General features: G+C 43.5%; 1 pseudogene; it reads left to right on the forward strand.

Moving 5' to 3' along the window:
- Positions 1–2,729: 2,729 nt before the first annotated feature.
- LOC101357218 (syntenin-1 pseudogene) overlaps positions 2,730–7,030 on the forward strand; it is an 18,158-nt pseudogene continuing 13,857 nt past the window's right edge.

A 7,030-nucleotide genomic window follows, 5' to 3' on the forward strand; every position in this document is an offset into this window, starting at 1 on the left:
GAGATGGGAAAGCAGACAGGGTCAGGAGCTAGTTGAATGGACATGGGGAATCAGGGGTGGAAAGGAGGAGTGTGCTGTCACAGTATGGGGAGAGCAATTAAAGTCACATAACAATGTATGTATAGATTTATGTATACGAAAAAAAAAAAAAAAAGATTATAGCCAAGAAAACCCTATAGGGAAGTTCTACTCTGTTGTAAGGGTCCTATGAGTCGGAATCATTGTGGACTGAGTGGCTAGCATCCCCTGTGAGTCTGACCTACCCCTGTTCACAGTTCCTCACTCCAGCAACCCTCAAGCTCCCCACCCTGTTCCATGGTACCCTCCCCAATCTCCAGGTGCCCACAACTTCCAAGAAACACCCAAACCACGATAACAAAGGGCTGAGGCCCCAGGCTATTGAGCCTCTAGAGATGACTTGGCCCTAGGTGTGCTCTGGCTGGCAGGTCCTGAAATGACACAGCAACCAGGGCTGATCTGGGCTAGGGAGGGGGCCGGAGGAGACCAGGGAGGGTTACAGCTACCTGAGGGAGATTTGGCAAAAGTGAGGCTGAGTGAGAGGACTCAACATTGGCCTTTGTTGGCCTCCTCCGGAAGCCTGGGAGTGCAGCTGCCTCTGGCATAAACTCTAGGGTCTTAGCATCCCTTTCAGGGCACATGGAAGTGAAAAATCTCAGTGTCTGAAGATCTGGAAGCTGGGCCTGTCACTCACTGTCTTCCCAGAGACTGAAGGCCTTTAGGTGCTTCTGTTCAGAAACTGCCGGGCACAGACCTCTTCCGGGCACCCCTGTAAGGGTCTGGGAAAACGGTAGTTGTTGACCATACCATATCGTACCCTGATCACTATGTGCACAGGGCTTAAGAGCTTGGGCTTTGGAGTCAGAACTGGATTTGAACCTCACCTCTGCCACTCACTGTGGGACCTTAGGTGAGGTACTTTACATCCTGATCTTTAATTTTTTTTTTTATTGTACTTTAGATGAAGGTTTACAGAACAAACTAGCTTCTCATTAAACAATTAGTACACACATTGTTTTGTGACATTGGTTACCAACCCCACGACATGTCAACATTCCCCTTCTTGACCTTGGGTTCCCCATTACCAGCTTTCTTGTGTCCTCTTGCCTTCTAGTCCTTGTCCCTGGGCTGGTGTGCCCCTTTAGTCTCATTTTGTTTTATGGAACTGTCTTAATCTTTGGCTGAAGGTGAACCTCAGGAGTGACTTTATTACTGAGCTAAAAGAGTGTCTGGAGGCATAATCTGGGGTTTCTCCAGGCTCTGTCAGGTCAGTAAGTCCGGTCTTTTTTTGTGAGTTAGAATTTTGTTCTACATTTTTCTCCAGCTCTGTCTGAGACCTTCTATTGTGATCCCTGTCAGAGCAGTTGGTGGTGGTAACTGGGCACCATCTAGTTGTGGTGGACTCAGTCTGGTGGAGGCTGCAGTAGTTGTGGTCCATCAGTCCCTGATCTTCAATTTTATCATCTGTGAAATGGGACTAGTCCTGTTGAGAGGACTAAATAAGATAACATATGTGAAGTGCTCGACATGTAGTAGATCCTTAATAAATGTTAATTCCTTTGATGCTATCAGGTTCCTTTCCTCACTTTGGGTCCTTTCTTCTGTTCTGCAGCACCTCTCCAGTCTCCTATTCTTGCTGTAAACTATCAGGATGCTTCATAGTCCTATCCACTTGTAACAACTTCCTTGTAACAACCCAAGGCACTTGTAGTTCTTAAGGAGACTAGGGCAGAAATAGGAGCCACAATCACTCATTCATGTGAGCTGAACACTTTGCGCCAGGTTTTCTGCTACGTGTAGGGATACCAGGGAGAATAGTACAGTTTCTTCCTCAAGAAGCTCCATACTAGTGGGAGCCACCAGCACAAAACCGCTCAGAATAAAGCAGTGTGAGAATGCAGTGAGTATAGCAAGGGAGGACCTACCCTCCCAGCCTGGGGGTGTCAGGGAGGTGGTACCAATGAGATCAGTCTTGAAGGATGTGTGGGTGGGTGTTGGCTGGCGAAAGGGGATGAGAGAAGAGCAGAGAGGAAAGCCTGAGCAAACTCAGGGCCCTAGAGCCCGTCGCATGCAAAGACACGTGGGCAGTTCTGGATTGCTGCAAAGTGGCAAATGAGGCTATAGTAGGGGCCCAATTAACATTTGTTTGTATAAGCTTAGAAAAGTCTGATGGGAAACACATCAAACTGTTTACTACTTTGAGCTTGGGAATATAAAGGAAGGGAATCTCAGTTTTTACTTTCTGCTCTAGTATATTGTTTGAATTTGTTACAAGTATGTACTAATTTTATAATTAAAAATACACAGAAATTAATTTTGGGTGCAATGTGTAGAACCACTTGGAGTGGGGCAAGTCTGAAGTGGAGAGACTAGTTATTAGGCTACTGCAAGTGAGAGATGAAGGCGTCCTAACCCAAGGATGTGGCTATGGGGCTGAAGAGAAGGAAAAGTCAAAGGTCTCAAGACTGTACAGCTGTGTGGGTGGTGACGCCATTACCAAGACAGAGACCCAGGGGAAAACAGATCTGGGTTAAGAGGGGAGGAAAGGTAAAGAGACTATGAGACAATTTTATCCATGCCAGAGCTGAGTGCCCATGGAATATCCAAGTGAAGCTCTCTGGGTGGTTGAATACATGGGAATAAATTCTAGGAAAGAAGTTTAAGATATTAATTTGAGAAATACCAGCATGTAAATAATTAAAACCACGGGGATGGGTGATGTCATCCAGGAAGGGTATGGCAAAAGAGAAAAGAAGAGGATCCTAGATGGGACATCAGCTTTTAAAATCAGGTTGAAGAACCTATGAAGGTGACAGAAAGAAACAGAAGAGTAGGAAGAAAACGAAGAGGTCATGGTGCCTTGGAAGAAAAATAGTTTGGAGGAAGGAATGGACAACAGTGTCAAATACTTCTGAGAGGCCATGGAAGATGAGGACTCAAAAGTGATCTTGACATGCCCTTTGAGACTCTAGGTGTCCCGGGAGGTGTCACTGAGAATCATCCTAGGTGGGAGGGGCAGGCACCAGAGGCTCTGTCCTGCTACGCCGGTGTCTGAGCTGACCTTTGCTCTTTGGTTTCTAGTGCCAACCCCACAGGACCCAAGCCCTACCAATACAGTCTCTTAGCTCGGCCTTACACGTTCTGAGTTCTGGAAAGTCTCCTCAATTGGAAAGGGATGCAAACCACCAGTACAGCAAACATCTACCACACCTGGGCATCCTGGGAAGGGCCCCAGTCCTGGAGCCATCCCTAACTCTGTATTTGACCCTGAGCATGCCACAGTTCCTTTATGGCCCTCGGTTTTCCCATCAGTAACTAAGAGGGTTAGAGGGGGTCATCTTTAAGGGCCCATTCCAATCCTCATATTTAATGATCAAATAAATCGTATGAAGAGACAGACTCCAGCTCTAGCTTCTTGTGAACAGGGAGCATTTAAAAAGCTGACTTTCTGATATAAAAACTTGCTCAAAGATCAGAGGCTGTGTGTTATTAGCCCTGGGCAAGAAAGCACCAGGCTTGCCTGAGGGGCTCCCTCACTCTGCATGCAGGGGTAGAAGTTACAGTCACCCAGATTTCAAACACAGTGAAGAAAGGATAACACACTGAATAGATGTTTGACTTTTAGAGAACGCCTACCATTTAAGCCCTTCTTTGGTGCCACTATACAAAAAGAGACAAAAAAACGTTGGTTAAGCCCAGCTTCAAATCCCCACTTATTAGCTGTGTGACCTAGCCTTTCTGTGTATTGCTTTCCTCTACCATAAAATAGCAACAATAATAGTACCCACTCCATAAGATCATTATGAAGATTACACAAGTTAATTACAAAGCATTTAAAATAACAAAGTATAAGAAACATTACACATATGATCATTACATAATAATAATAAAAGAAATAAAATAAATATGCTGGTTCCCTCTGAGTCTCCGCTCTGCCGCCTTCTTTCTCTACCAACTTCACCCTCTACGTGCAATCCTCCGGCAGCTCCTTCCTCACAGTAGCAAAATGGCTAAAAAATTCTAGACATCATCCAGGGGAAGAGAAACACATCTCTTCTAATAGTCACCACAGAACAGAAAAGAAGCCTTTCTTTAAAAAATTTTCTTCTCATTTGCTGTAATTGGGTCATGTAGCCGTCTTTGAGCTAATCACTTCTCCAGGAAGATGGGAAAGGAGGAAGCACCCAGGAAAGAGTAGCGAGATACATGGCTGAAGAGGCTGGCAGCCCCCCAGATCAGGCCATGCTGAGATTATACTGACATTTATATGGTATTGGCATGAACTCAGTAGCTGAGGATTGGGGGTAAATGTAGAGAATGAAGAAATGATGAGGCAGAAAAAGGGAACCAGGGAAGAGCCTGAAAAGCGATAGCCAGAGAGTTAGAAGGACTCATGTAAAACAGGAGACAAAAACATTTTCCAAAGGAAAAGAAAGTGTCAGTTGCTACTAATCACGGTCTTCTCATGTCTTATTAGGCAGGATAAGACAGGAGAAGACCCGTGATTGGTAGGTCACTGCTGACCACTGACAGAGCAGAGTCAGCTATGGTGGAAGGGCAGATCACTTGGAACTGTGAATGGAGTTAAAAGGTGAGGTGGTGATGGTAGGCTGCTGTCTCAGAACGTTTATGTTTTTCAAGAAAAATGCATATCTAAATATTTAAAAAATGCATTCAGGAATTCCTCTTCCAGAAATTTATACTACAGAATAAATCAGGAGTATGTGTAAAGATTTATTTATAAAGGTGATACTGTAATATTAGTAATTACAGCAAGTAATTGGAAATAACCCTATGGTTATGGTTTAAAATGGCTAAATAAATTATAATGCATCCATAGCTTGAAATTTTTTCATGCAACAATTAAAAATTATATTGTAGAAGAATACTTACCCAACATAGGAAAAGTGTCAGGCTACAAAATAGAACATTCAGAACGCTGTCAATGTTGGAATAAATGAATATTACATATGTAATATAGAGTCCCTGGCTGGTGCAAAGGGTTAAGCGCTCAACTACTTGCCAAAAGGCTGGAGGTCAAACCCACCCAGAGGCACCTCAGTAGACAAGCCTGGTGATCTGCTTCCAAAAGGTCACAGCCTGAAAAATCCTATGGAGCAGTTCTACTCTGCACACATGGGCTCATCGTGAGTCAGAACCAACCCGACACCGACGGTAACTAACAATATATGTATACAAATAAGATAAGGATATAAACTGAGACGCTAACATTGGTATTTACCTCTAGAAATGTGATTATGGATGGTTGAAATAAATGTTTGATTATTTGTACTTTTCAATTTTTCTACTACAAATATGAGTTAATTTTGTAATAAAAATAATAAGAGCCTGTCAGTAATGAAAGGAGAAAGGGATTAGCTTCAAGGGAAATCTGGTTGGGGAGTCCGTAGGATGAGGAAGATTTGAGCTTATTTTTGGGTGAAGGGAAAGAAGAGGAGAGACTGAAGCTCTGGGAGAGGGAGTAGCTGAGGGAGTGAGGTCCTGAGAGGGAAGGGGCAGGCCCTGGGGATGAGGGCCCTGGGAGACAAGGTGAGGATGGCAGAGAACCCAAAGGCAATGAGAAGGGTGCACAATCACCTGCCATTCGGTGTGTCATGAGCAGGAAGATTAAGGGGATGGAGGAGAGTGGGGAAGGTTTACAACAGCTGCTGAGGGGAATTAGAAAGTCAATTAGCAATAAGTGAAGGGATTGCACAAGGCCTCCAGGGGAGGGCCCGGCTGCCACTAAAGAGCAGGACTTGATCGCATTGCCAATTAGTTTATTAGCTGTGATCAAAAAAGAACTTTGTGGCCTGGATCTATCCAATGAATTTCCAAGTAAGATCCAGAATATGTGGGCCAGAATAACTATAGCCACTAAGGACTGAACTAATGCATTAACTAATTTAAGCTCTGCTTGCCTCTTCTAATTTGATCTCAAATTGTATAGTTATACATCTTCAGTGTAATTATATTTTTCTTATTTCTTGATAATCCCTTTCTTTTTTTAATTTTATTGTTGTAAAAATACATACAACACAATTGTCAACTCAACATTCATTGTAATTATTTTTAGAAATAAATAAGAGAGGGGAGCAAAGGTAGTAACATGAAAAAGGGTTTAAGGAAATGGTACTTTATCAATTGAAATGATGAAGTGTTAAAACATCACTAGCATATTGGACCAAAATACATAGCCAGCTGTTTCCAGAACTCCCAGTGCTTGTTCACTTCCTAGATGAAGTTCTCATAGTGTCTGATAAAAAACAGCTGCCTCTTTTATCAATCTGTAGCAGGGTCTTGAGGTCTGGTGGTAGCTCCTAAAGTGCCTAGTCACCTGCTACAGGAGTTCAAGAAAAAGTGGTGCCCTCGAGTCTTTACAGCCAACAGAGTAGGGTGCTCTTAGCCCGGCTGCAAAACTCACCTACCTACTCACCCTAGAGAATAGGGACATGCTTTCCTTTCAGTCTCTCAGGGGCAGCCGTCAGCCCCCTGCCTGGCTCAGCGCATGATACCCTACCACAGCCAGAGTCCAGTGCCTGCACAATCACCCATGCCTCTCTAGGAGTGGGGGTGAGGGCATGCATCACACACTTGGTGGCCGACTGCCTGAACACCCTAGCTGATCCCATATAGGAAAATTTAATGGACTCCTTTGTGCACATACTTAGTTACAGAAGTAACTACCTGGTGACAGGACACTAGAGATCAAAAGGTGTCAAAAATCAAACTAGTGCACACGAGCAGTCTATTTGGGCATATCAAAACAAAAGAAAATAAGAAGCTAGGTCTCACTAAGCAAACACAAAATAAAATTATAATAAATTATTGATGGCTCAGAGACAACAGTCAATATCAAGTCACATAAAGAGGCAGTCCATGATGGTTTCAGCAAGCTCACAAAATAAAGAATCAATAAATTCTCTGGAGGAAGAGAACTTCTTGGAATTACCAGAGGCAGAATACAAAAGATTAATATACAGAACTCTTTTAGAAATAAGAAAGGAAATTC

This window comes from Trichechus manatus, unplaced genomic scaffold (assembly GCF_000243295.1).
Source record: "Trichechus manatus latirostris isolate Lorelei unplaced genomic scaffold, TriManLat1.0 scaffold00058, whole genome shotgun sequence".
In the NCBI taxonomy this organism is placed as follows: domain Eukaryota; kingdom Metazoa; phylum Chordata; class Mammalia; order Sirenia; family Trichechidae; genus Trichechus; species Trichechus manatus.